Below are 13,968 nucleotides of genomic sequence, written 5' to 3'. Positions count from 1 at the left end.
GTTTGATGCTTATTTCGTGAGATATTTGGCCCGGTCACTATCAATGGACCACCCTGTATACTTCTAAATGTACCTGCCAAATTATATCATTGTAGGACGTACAGTTGTGGAGATACCACGTCGTAAACATGTTTTGATTTTAGTGGAGCGTAAATTACCTATACTATAATCATTCAATGCTTCTTAATGAGAGCAATTAGCTACTTCCAAGATACTTTAAGCATAATACCAGATCAATCCTAAGCTTTTTCTCGCTTGCCTGGTGAAAGTCAAATATATAACACATCTACTCATTCCTAATGTAGAGTCCTTTGACCCCTTTTTCTGTATGGGAGTTGGATTTTCGGGGTTTGCTGGTAGTCCATAAGAACAATGAGTGACTATATGCAAAATATGAAACACCCTTATCTTTAAGTTAGATGAGTAAGAGATATTTTTATAGGCAAAACAAAGTGAACTGAATGTCTGGATTCTTGTAACTTGATATCCTGCGACACTCCTGGGATTGTCCGCCGCTCGTGGTCTCGCGGTAGCGTTCTCGCTTCCCGAGCACGGGGTCCCGGGTTCGATTCCCGGCGGGGTCAGGGATTTTCACCTGCCTCGAGATGACTGGGTGTTTGTGTTGTCCTCATCATTTCATCATCATCCAGGAAAGTGGCGAAATTGGACTGAGCAAAGATTGGATAATTGTACGGGCGCTGATGACCACGCAGTTGAGCGCCCCACAAACCAAACATCATCATCATCACTCCTGGGATTTTACGCAGTGTGCTCCATTTTTTGCACGACCATTACAGTCTACATCTGGTGTTATCATGCCTTCAAGAGACTAAGACTTGAACTGTTCACTGTGAAAAGTTATGCATCTGTCGCGCTATCACCTGAAATGTCTCTGCTAAGCTGAGACGAGCAACTGTGCTCACACCGAGTCGTGTGCCGCTAGTGGGAACAGGGCGTAATGACGCGGAACAGGTAAGACGGTGAAATACACGTTACACCCATCGACGTTAGGTCATATTTCCCAAACCACCTAATGGTGTACGGTGGACGGAGGGTACATTTGGTACCACTAACTGAGCCCTTCAGCCCTGTCCCACTACCGATTAGCGCGAGGGAAGAATGATTATTGGTAAGCTTCTGTATCGGCTCTAATTTCTCTAACATTCCCCTCGTATTTATTATTCGTGACATATGTGGGTGAAGTAACATGTTCTCCCACTCTTCCAGGAAAGTTCTGTCTAGAGATTTCAGTTGTATATTTCTCTGTGATGCGAAACGCCTCTCTTGTAACGTCTAGCAATTGAGTTTGTGGAGCATCTGCGTATCGGTCTCGTGCCAGTTAAGCGATCCTGTAACGAAACGCTACCGCACTTCGTTGGCTATTCTCTTCTATCAGCTCTACCTGTAAGGCATCCCAGACAGATGAACAATACTTAAGAACCGATCGAACAGGCGCCTTACAAGCTACTTCCTTCGTGGATGAGTAATATTTCCTTAATATTCTTCCTATGAATCTGAGTCTGGCATCTCCTTTTCCCACTATCTGTTATATGTGGTCACTCCACTTAAGGTCGCTCTTCTGTTTTACCATAGAGACTGTCTCCAGCGGTTTGGCATCAATAGTGCAGCTGCACAGTAGGAACGTCTTTTCCTGTGTACGCCCCGCATGTGCCTTTATTCAGGTTCAGTGTCAGCTGCCTCAGCTTGTTATATTCGTTAGTTCTCTGGAGGTTATTCTGCTTATCGTTACTATCTTCTGTCATTGCTACTTTGTTGTAGAAAACAACACGATCTGAGAACGGCTTTTTACTAGATCTTTTATATATATTGTAAACAGTAACTATCCTATCACACTTCCTGAGATACTCCGAAAATTACGTTCACATCTGTTGATTTTGTCCCGTTAAGAGCGGCGTGTAGAGTTCTATCTGCAGCCCAAATCTGCTGCAATACTTGATAAGATCGTATGTTCTGTTCCTTCACGAAACGGCAGTGCGGGACGGCGTCAAATGCCTTCTTGAAGTCAAGGAACATGGCATCAACCTAAGCGACGTCGTCTACGGCGCTATGGTTCTCGTTGATGAACAGAGCGAGCTGAGTTTCGCAGGATCTCTGTTTGCGGAATGCATGTTGATTTTTATACAGGAGATTTTCATTCTGCGAAAGTGTCACAAGTCTTGATCATAAAACATGTTCCATCATTATACAACATATTGATGTCAATGATATAGTTCTATAATTGTGTGCAGCTGTCATATGGCGATTTTCATAGACAGGAATGACCTCTGCTTTTTTTCAATTCAGCTTTTGTTTGTCAGCTAGGTTTTTACTTCTCCTGACTCTGAAATGAAGTTCCCTTTGCTTACTCAGCAGCTTTCTAACACGGCTATTAACCCACGGCGGGTCCTTCCCATCCTTTGAGACCTTGACTAGTGCGTATAGCAAGATGATTTTTGAATTTTCTCCTTTTATTCTCCACATCTACGACCTCATCAGCTGGATATTTGATGCTGAATGCCCAGATACTCTGAAATTTGTATTCTGTCACTCTTGCTAAGCAGAACCCTTTCTACTTTTCCGAACATTCTTTGTAAGACACATTGTCATAGAAGCTAATGCAACATTTTGATCATTTTTACCATCCTCTACATTAACTGACTCGATAAATTTATGTCTGGTTTTTGCCAGGAGTTCTAAGAAGTTAGTAGTAAGGCAAAAAGGACAAAAACACATATTGGCCGTATTTTATTGTTTTATTGTTTGCAAAATCGATTTTCAGTCACTTAGTGACCTTCCTCAGAGCTAGAAGCTAAAAATTTTCACATAACGATCTGATCGCTGCAGCTTTCTAACGACCTGATCGTTATGTGAAAATTTTTAACTTTTAGCACTGAGGATGGTCACGAAGTGATTGAAAATCGATTTTGCTGACAGTAAAACAACAAAATACGGCCAATGCTGATTTTTCTTCCAGTTCTATCCACTATTTGGTCTTGGTGCACACAACACTCCATGGAGTCGCCAATCAATAAAATCACATAATGTTTGTAAGGGTTGCCTACATCAGGGGCAGGCAAACATGCAGGGGGGAAACGTATTGTTCCATTTTGTTTGATGGTTATGACCCTCTGGTAATAATACTTCCTTTTTATTGACAGGTCCTTAATCTACTGGTATCCGACTGCTCCCCCTCCCAATACTCGCCACCATAATCGTTCGGGAAACCACGAACACTCCCTGCTCCCCCATCACTGATACAGGTACACTTTCAGGCCAAAGTTATTCGATAGCCCCCTCTCATTCTCATCAGTTTGATTGACTACTTAGTTAAATTTAATAAGTACGGCCTTTCCTATTTAAATCCTTCAACCCTCTACTCCCATCTCCTCCTAGGCGACCTGGAAACTGGCGTCTCTGTGATGGAGAGGAAGGATCTCATGACAGGAAATTCAATTACACAGCAGAAGGTATATTGTTTATAAATAAAAAAAATTGTTTCAGTACAATAAAAGGTCAAATATGGAGGTGTTTTAATCTTCGTGGCTCATACAAATGGACAGATATTCTCCCAGAAATAATTTCTTAGTATAATCGATAGAAATGAGACCAATCGATGTTCATCATAATGGACTCATGGATACGGTGTACTATCGCATAAAATCGCTGGATCCATGTGAAAAGAAATTCAATGTATATGATTTGGTACATAACTCAAAACACAAAACAGCATTTCAGAAATCATACCTACTGAACTGGTCAACCGTGATACTTACAGTTTCCAAGTGCAAAGAAGAAATCTTAGAACTTACATCTTGACGGATAGTAAAAGTTAAGAAATTGCAGATTGCTTCTACACTGTGGAAATGCAGAATGTGTTTCTCGTGGAGAGAGTCATAAGACGTTGGGGAAACAGAAGTCTAGTTAAATAGATTGATTTTCCTTCAGCACCAGATGGCTGGATTGACGCTGATGATTTGCTACATAATGGGATGCATAGAGAATAACCTGGACAATACCATAACATGCATGCTAAGAGACGCGTTAGAGGAGTTGTTAGCATTCTAGACAAACTGCCAGTGGAATTTCACTTTCCGGGATATAAGTACTGTGGACCTGAAACAAAGCTCGAAAAACGCTTGGCACGAGGAGTTAATCTGCCCGACAAAGCGTGCATGGAACGCGACATTGCATACGCTGCAAATAAAGATCTCCCTGGTTGTCTCGTTGGGGACAAGGTTTTGGCTGAAGTTAAAATCTTCTGGGTTGTTAGGTCGAGTCATATTTCCTCTAAAATAATCAACTTTTCGACCGCTCTGCTGGGATCTTCTTCAGGACATTGCGGCGTCCACTACGGCTAGAGCACTACACAGAGAGTTCTAGCAGTAGCGGACACCGAAAGGTCCTGAAGAAGATCCCAGCGGAGGGATCGAAAAGTCTATTATTGTAGAGGAAAAATGACACGGCCTAGAAATGCAGAAGATTTTAGCTTTAGTGACAATGGCCACGGAGACCTGCTAACTTTCATAAGATTTTAGCTGATAAGGCTAAAGCGATACGCAGAAGAAGGACATAGGTATAGGTTAACGCATTGCAGCTTTTGTAGTTGATAAAACCATGCCTGAGAAATTAACTTGGGTTTAGGAGCGGTGAATTTCAAGCGAGTTATGGATGCTGCACGTCATGCGCTGTAGAGGAAGAAGATAACAATGGAAAAGAAGATATAGAAGGGATTTTTAAAAAGCTGTATCCTGACAGCAATGTATGCAGCTAAAAGTGCGCCGAAGCCGAAGGGTGGGGGAGGAATGAAAGGAGGATCCGATAAGCACCTCATTTTCTGCCAATACAGAAGACATCAAGTGGTTTTCTTCTATTCCTCATCCCTGCTCTCTCTGCTCACTCGGCGGTAGGTTAACTCGCGGGTTGTGCTGTGGCAATTGCCAAAACTGTCAAGAACGCGCAAAACTCCCAGGAACAGCTAGAGGAAGCAAGAAGACAAGTGCATGGTGGAAGCAGTAGCTGTCGGAAAAGAACTGTACCTGAAACCATACAGGAAGGGCCTGGTCTACTCATAAATTTTTAAAAAAGCCCATTAGAAGTCCTACCATATCGGTTACTCACAAATGCCGATGTTCTTGTGTTACTTAGATAAAAATTCAACATTCTAAATTTCTGTGGGCTGTTTGTGAGGTTTTACTTTGCTGTAGAATATGTGGAAAACTGGTGAATGTGGTACTGTGAATTCAGATGTTGCTGGAAGTCCTGGCACTAACTAGGTGTCATATGTTATGAGTAATGCAGATACTGTCTACTTTTTCGCCTCATTTCGTAACCTGCAGGGGGCAGAAGAATTGCAATGATACCTCACCTGCTGAAGAAATGTGTCCTCCAATTTTTGGTGCCATCGGAACTTTAATACACACCTCCGCTGACATCTATGCATCATGTTTCTCTTGCCATTTACAAAGAAGAGGAAGCACAATTTATAAGGAAGAAATTGAAACATTCCATCATCAGTTGACATTCAATGCTATGTTGTACTTTTTTGTATTACGTGCAAATTACTTCCCACCGATCGATTTGAGCACTGGTGAATGGAGTATTGAATTGATTGGATTCGAGACGTACAACAGCATCCCAAGTATCACCGAGACTAACAACACACTGCCTCTCGATAGTAATGGTGAAAAAGATATTGTGGAAACAGAGCCAGGTGCATACGAGGTCGACAGTTTAAACAAAGTCTTAAAACAGTCCGGAACAGGTACTGAGCTACGTTCAAACATCAATTCTGAAATAAGAACAGTGAATGTAACGACAGACTTTAACCAGAAAGGTTCAATAGGACGCCTATAGGGATTCAGGAAAGTTATCAAGAAGGATCCTTGTGAATTTTACAAGTCAGATCAAATGCATTATACCTTCCAGTCGCTGTTCAGACACTGTACTATTTGGAGTTGCGTATTGTGGACCAGAATAATCCACTTATCGATTTTCGTGGTGAGGAAATCATTGCACGATAGCGTCTAAGGGCGTACGGTATAAAACCAGTGCGGGCAGTCCACAGCATGCCACTTCACTGCCGAACCGCAAAGTAATTACACCTACGAACTACGAGTTTCTTGAAACAGTTTGCTTGAAACCTCGCGATGACGTCCTCACTCACAATAACGAGTCCAGTATAGTATGATCACAGAACTGAACGTCAAGAATACTTCTCGCATGAGCCTTAGGCTTTAGCCACAATTTAACAAGAATGATGAAATTATAATTGTCGTCCGGCACCAAAACGTGCTGACGCTTCCATGGAAGAGCTGCATATATTTGGAGGGATCATTCAAGAAAATAGACGGCAGCGCTACAGTGGGATCCAAACGTATGGGTAACGCTTTAACATTCCTATTTCAAGAGATACGCTATGAACACAGTGGGTCTGAGTTCGACGTACCTGCAATATCGGCATAACATCAGCCCTTAAAACATACGTCTCTGCATCACCCACAGATTTGAATGGTTTTCTGGTACGGAGTGTGATGGATAACAACTCGTACATTCAAGGAGTTCAAGAGGAGAATATGGTCACAATCAGAAAGATAATATTGAAAATGCCTCACATCAGTGTAAGTGACGAGTAGCGTTTGAAGCTTTTAAATATTCTGAATACCGTTACGAATCTATCACCAACATTTCGCTCATGGGAAGTTTTCGAATAAAAACCGCTACCGACTGCAAGCAGACAAACATGGGCTATTAGACCCTATTCATATCTAGAGACGCCTAGATTTATCATACTTGCGTTTCAGACTGCTAGAAGAGGGAATATAGCAAATGATTCCACTGTATTCGACTACTGCAAGTTAACTAATGTCAGAGTCTACCTGAATTTAGAGTTCTACCCATATGACAATTTACACCAGCATCAGGATCAAAATGTATAGAATGTAGCATTTAACATGTATGAGGGAATTTGTGCTTCTTACCGTAAAAGTGCTGAAAAAGAAGGAGGGTGTCTACTCAGTACAAAGAAATTCATGCAGCTATCACCAATCATCGTAACAGACTGCTCGAAGCAGAATGAGGTAATTAAGTCAGGACCTATATATGTACGAACTGAATTTGAATCATCAGCAAATTTCTCGGAAGACACTGCGGTGTGTGCTATAGTTCTACAGGACCGTGTGATCAACTACAACTCACTCACCGGTGTCATAAATGAACAAATGGTTCAAATGGCTCTGAGCAGTATGGGACTTAACATCTGAGGTCATCAGTCCCATAGAACTTAGCACTACTTAAAACCAACTAACCTAAGGACAAAACACACATCCATGTCCAAGGCAGGATCAGAACCAGCGACCACAGCGGTCGCACGGTTCCAGACTGGAAAGCCTAGGAACCACTCAGCCACTGCAGCTGGCCCATAAATGAACAGGTGCTGCGCCAAACCTATACCGTTCCACAATGGCAGCTCAAGGTGTGAACGTCATTGCAGATGCTCACGGTTTCTATAGTGATGAACATAGACAGTTCATGTTTAAAGATGTTGCAATCGTAGCGTACACAGAAGATGCCGTAATAAATAATAGAAACCTTCTTAGAAAACATAGCATCACCGAGATCTTTCAAGGATGTGAAGTGTGCTAAAACATGGAAGAGTACAAAGTGGTTAACCCATTTCTACCATGGAATTCACGAGGATGATCCTGGCATACCCTATAAAGGTTTGGTGACGTCGTTTAGACGTCGTTTAGGTACCATGATGTACGTGAAGGGGAAGGAGAAATCTCATGAATGTATTGAATCTTAGAGTTTCCTGCTACTCAATACCTGGAATTCTACAGGTGTCCTGCTCTCCATCGTTTCAGGAAGAAGAAGATGTTTTAAAACAGTGTAACTGTGTCTGCTTATGAAACTGTACAATTACCTTTAATTTGGATGAGAAATGAACGAATTCTTACCTCACATACCTCTGTTTCCTTCTTTCAACCCTGTTCCAGCTTCGTCGATGTAAAGTTTCAGCCAGATACTATGTCTGTGGTTTTCTCCAAGCACAAGAGATATAATTTTAGGCGAGTTTGTTATATGCCTTTGGTAGCGGACATGGTCACGTACCTCCTGCTCCAATAACACAATTCGTGCAGCACAATAGGCGTCATTATATATATTTTGTTATGTTCCATCTTAAACTGCACCTCCTCAATAGCATTACTCTTTGGAAAAACTAATGCCATCTGTGATCTGCACAGCATTTATATATATACATACATAGCTTTTTCTAAATAACAACAACAAAGACGTATAGTAACTAATTTTTCGTTTATTCAGTTCACATAAATGCAGTCCAGTTCCTCAGATTAATATTCTGTTCTTGAGATTACAATATAGTATTCATGAGGTACAATCTGACTCTTCTAGTCCAATGCTGACTTCTAACTTACACGTTACAACAGTAAATCTGGTCGGGAATACTCTTTAAATCTTTTTCCAGTAGCGCTGGAATTTTTTTATAAATTTGCGCTGAAAACTAATGCGGAGGTACTTAAATTACAACTAAATTCCACAGTCATGGTAGCATGGTTCTTACAATAATAATAACTCTGATGGACTTTATACACTTAGAAACTAATCTGACCTGGATCCCTAGTGGCAGGTGAGAAACTTAAAAAAATCTTTTATTTACAAGACTCTTAGGTATATATTTTTTGGGCTGCACATACATTTCGTATGAATAAACAAATTCATAAATTTTTTCTGTTGATTTTTTTTCTAAATATTTTCTTGTTTACGCTTTTATTAAATTTTTTTCATTTCACGCTCATGGTCTGCATATATATATTCTTTTCTAGTCTATAAGTGTGTATATACACGTGTACATAGTACACATAAATATTTACACGACACGCAAACACACACACACACACACACACACACACACACACACACACACACAAGTGCTTACACCATGATAGAAGAGTGTCAATCCCGTCATCAGAAATGAGGCGACAGGCCAATTTTAGACCGTAGCACAGTGTTCACCTCGTGTCCTCTCGATCGAGAGCTAGTCTTCCTTAGCATATGCAGCCGCCGTGGTGCAGCATCGTGAACACTGCTGTAGAGGCACCACAAATTGTCTTCGATAGAGAGGGTTCTCGATGACATATGACGCACACCCCTAGCTCCCCTCTGTGTGGCACCTTCCATTGTGTGATATGTATACATTTTGACTGCAGATGTACAGACTCCACAATCAACAAGCCATTTGCTCCATCCTTCATAAGGCTCATAACCTTTTTGTTCTGTGGAAAAATACTGTAAGTATTATCGGCTATGTATGAGGATGTGTCGAATTCATTACCATGGTACCTCATTACTTCGTTGGGATCACAGTTGTTCACCCAATAGATCAAGCTGTCAGTATCCATATAATATAACTTAGGATCTGCAAATTGAGTTTTGCAAACTCACAACGAAAGCGGTACATGTGGAGTTTGCACATCCCCACATAAATAGGGTTCACAAACTCTTCAGCAGTCTTCGTTATCTGCACAAAAACATTATTGAATATGGTGTGACCCGCTGAGAATTCGGTCTGGCAATGCATTTTCTTGTGCCATAATGCCCATCCATTTGGTTGATCAAACTTTCGAGTAGTTCCCTCAAATTCTACATTGCTTTGCCGAAAATTGAATTGTTCATTAATTAGTAAAAATCTTTCTGCAAGTCACACGTCGTGGAAGCCCTCTGCCTCATATTCAAATCAACATTCTACTTCAACCAGGGGGAATGCTTGAAGGAGATATCCTGAATGGTTCTAGCTTGTTGGCTCTGAGCACTATGGGACTTAACATCTGTGGTCATCAGTCCCCTAGAATTTAGAACTACTTAAACCTAACTAACCTAAGGACATCACACACATCCATGCCCGAGGCAGGATTGGAACCTGCGACCGTAGCAGTCGCGCGGTTCCGGACTGAGCGCCTAGAACCGCGAGACCACCTCGGCCGGCGATTATAACTTGCTCCCTCCCCTACATGGGACACTTCTAGAGATAACAATAATGGATAATGTATCTCCACTTATCACAAAGCACTGCCATCAGTTTTGGGGAGAGCCTACTCATGGAAGTAGTTGCTCTGGACACAACGGCAAATCGGCGTACATATCATGCAGACTAATAGGGTACGTGAGTTCTGTCTGCACCACATACCCCACATCAGAATCATCCACCACACCCTTCCTTGCATTCGCCTTCAGGCATCCATTATAATGCACCAATCGGCAGTTATTGCTGATTGGCATGCCAGTGTAAGTTATTTAAATCCAGGAACTTTATGTAACTGGAATCGAGGGATGCGTTGAACCTATCACCCATCCATGAGTTATTTGCCTTTACGTGCCTCGGGGCACATTGCCAAAGCCCCTATGAATAGCTCGCCCATGAAAAGAAGCAAGTCAGCATCGCTCAATAATTCGATACAGCACTTTGTTTTCTTGAACATTGCATCCCAAGACAATCCAGGTGTTGTGTAATAAAAGGCGGGATCCAGAGAATATTTGGTCACATCTGGACTCCAGAATTTCTCGAAAACTACCGAAAGCAAGCGTACTTCGGTGTCCATGGAAAGCCATGAATACTCTCCTAAAGTGGAGATGTTGAATTTCTGCAAGACATTCACGGCATCCTCTAACTCTGCATCTGTTAGGGCATTGCCTGTAAGGCTGCTGGAGAATGCAGCTATATCAGGTAGCCATGTTTCGTTGAGTTACGCCATACTGTCCACATACTCATATGGGAAAATCTCGTTCATAGTTACGAGCTGAAAATATTCCTCATTGGGAAATGCAGCTCGAGTGATATGCATATGCTCCTGAGATAGAGTTTGAACGAGTTTCTGGAATGGCGCCTGCCTAAAATGTAGCATTTCTAGGAATTGGAGCATAATTCTCAGCGTCATTTGCTTAGAGAATGAAATGTGTTTCTCGGCTCTCTCAGGTAGGACTCTGACCGGATTTATCTCCCATCTGAAATTAACCATGCGCTCAACTAGAAACTCAACATCATAACCCCTTAAATTACGGAAGAAGGCGGGTATGTGCCTTGGTACATGGTAATTCAAATTGCACGTGCTGTGAGCTGCGCCACACAACTTCCCCATAAGATGACAGTGGAGCCTACGAGGAGTTCCCGCTTTTCTGTCTAGCGGCAGCCCACACGTACGACAGTCAACCGCATTATTGTACAAATCTTCATTCTCTTTCGATTTGGTAGTGTGAATGTTGTCACTATAAAGCTTATCAAGCTCCGGTGAAAGTTTTTCGAGGTCAGTGAGCAGCAAATCGGCAGTATTATCGTGGACATAAGACTTGTAACGCTTAAGACTCGAATCATAGGATGATGTAATTTGGTACGCTGCCGCATATAGTAAGTGTTTTTTTGTAAATGTTGGATGTCAGGTTGTAAGATTACCATCACAACGAGTCACAGGAACGAGGCGGCATTCAAAACCAGCATACTCTACAAACGGGCATCGCTCTTGGTGGTGAGCATTTTTAAATTGTATGAATTTGTGTTCCTCACTAGCCATTATAAGACATGGTGTTTCCGTGGAAGTACAGTCAACAGGATGTGCCGCTAGTAACTTGTCTGAGAAAAAATAATTCAGACACCTGAAGGAATTATGCTTTTTACATCTGTTGTTATTCAGTTTAGAGAATAGGAGTCGGGACATATCTTTGATCCAAATATAATGATATTTATCACCTTCAGAGAAGAGTAGAATGTTCACATGCAACTCAAGCTCACTATCAAATTGTGAGTAATGTAGGGGGCTGACGACAGTTCACTTTCCCTGCTCATCTGACTTGCTTTTCTTCTACAGGCCATAAAAATGAACCGATATTCCGGTATTCTGCACCTCAAATTTAGGTATGTCCTGGATCTTGACGGGGAACTCGATACATCTGAGCTATAGCACATACGAAAGATATAAGATATGATATAAGATATGATCTACTGTATTGAGATGTGCACTTCGATTTTTTCCCATAATTTCTCTCGTAAGCCAGGATTGACCATCCAAAACAAGCCCGATCAGTTTTATTTTCAATATTAATACGAGTCTGCTTATTAGTTATACCTTCAGATAGCTTGATGTAACTAGACCTTCCGTTTATTGCATCATAGACATGTGTATAGATGTCTAGGTGTAATATTCGGCTGAGTACTTCAACTGACCCTCTGACTTCCATCTCGGGAAACTGGGCCAGTATAGCACTCATGGTGGATTTTCGAGAACACTTGACGATTGATATGCTCCGCATTATCACATTTTCCTCATGCGAGGATAAGCAAGGCTTTTCTCTTCGATGCCAGAATCAACATTAGTGGGGTGTGACAGTTCGACACAGAGCGCCGCACTGCATTTAGTGGCGGGATGCCGCAGATCATTGATTACCTTGAGGAGCTCTTTTTCCACGACAAGAAGGCATGCCCTTAGTAATCCAATCGGATCACAGTACCCTCCTGCCGGATTCTCGATCCTTGTGAATGAGATTCGCTACTCAAAGGCGTCAGCAAATTACTGCGTATTCTTCTAAATGTGGTATGTTGACACTGACCTTTAGTCCTTCACTAAAATGACAGGAGAGGGAACTGCCACTATCCATAGCATAATCTGTATTACTAATACTATAACCACAACCACGTTACGCAGCTGCTGCTTGCGGTGATGTGTTGAAGGGTATGTGCTTTACCTCACGAGATTGACGAAGACGTGATGGCGAAGGAGGAGGAAGAGGGGATGATATGAAATCGGGCCAGTGTGAGCAGCCCGGTTGCTGCAGACCTGACCCACTAGCATGAGGGAGGGCGGCCCATGGCTGCCAGAGCAGTGCTGCAGCAGCGGCGTCAGCGGCTTCCCATGCTGCGACTAGCGGCGTCCTTGCTGGCAAAGCATGCCGCACGGAGCCTCATTTCACTGTCATAGGCCTCGCCTCCATACCCGAGCCACGCCGTATTGCATCAATTGCCCCCTGACAAGCCACTGTACAATAATGAAAAAAAAAAAATACAACGCTCTAGACACTGCTTATTGTAGCTGCTGCTGCATGGAAAGAAAGAATACTGATTATTTGTAAGCAGAGCGAGTATGTATTATCTTTTTCGGTCTAACTCCTTAGCATTTCCCTCCTCTCCCCACAATGACAAAGGTCTTTCTCCATTTCCTCCAACCACTGAGGAATTTCGTCCTCGCCTGAATTTGGGAAGGTCGATTTGTCCAGCCCCCCATATCGTCTACTACATAATGATCTAATAATAAAAAAATGCACACAAGAACTATGGCAATCTAGTACATTTTTTAGATTATACACTCGCATGAGATCTGCGATGGTACCGGCATGTATCCAGCACACTCCCCTTCCTTATCCACCAGGAAATCATCTACAACAACAAAGAAAATACACCATATTACACATATGATGAAATTTAATTACGTATACACAGTACTATTGAGATGAAAAGAAAAGGATATATATATACACAAAAATACGAAATTCTTCGTGAAATGAAGAAAGATGTAACTTTTATCGACTTTGGTCACTCAAAATCGTCTAGAGCAACAACAACATATTACGTAAATGATAAAAAATATATCTACTACTTACGATGATATTGCAGCTGCAGTTGGACCTCTGCCTCCATCTCTTCCACGATTTGGCGTGTACATCCTGAAACAAGAGGAAAACATTAACACCTATATCTGAACTTGATGCTGTGAAACTTTCTACGAAAATATACACTGCGAAATCCGAACTCATGCTATGAAATTAAATATATGTTTACCTGATAATTCCCATTGCCTTAGGCGTTAGCCGCCACTAGGATTGCCACTGCCACTTTTTGGCAAGATCGTTTCCTTTTCTTTTTCGAATAAACCGGTAGCAAGCACACAAACACACACGCACGCAAGC

The sequence above is a fragment of the Schistocerca americana genome, chromosome 5 (assembly GCF_021461395.2).
Source record: "Schistocerca americana isolate TAMUIC-IGC-003095 chromosome 5, iqSchAmer2.1, whole genome shotgun sequence".
In the NCBI taxonomy this organism is placed as follows: Eukaryota; Metazoa; Arthropoda; class Insecta; order Orthoptera; family Acrididae; genus Schistocerca; species Schistocerca americana.
Note: the sequence above shows the minus strand (reverse complement) of the source record.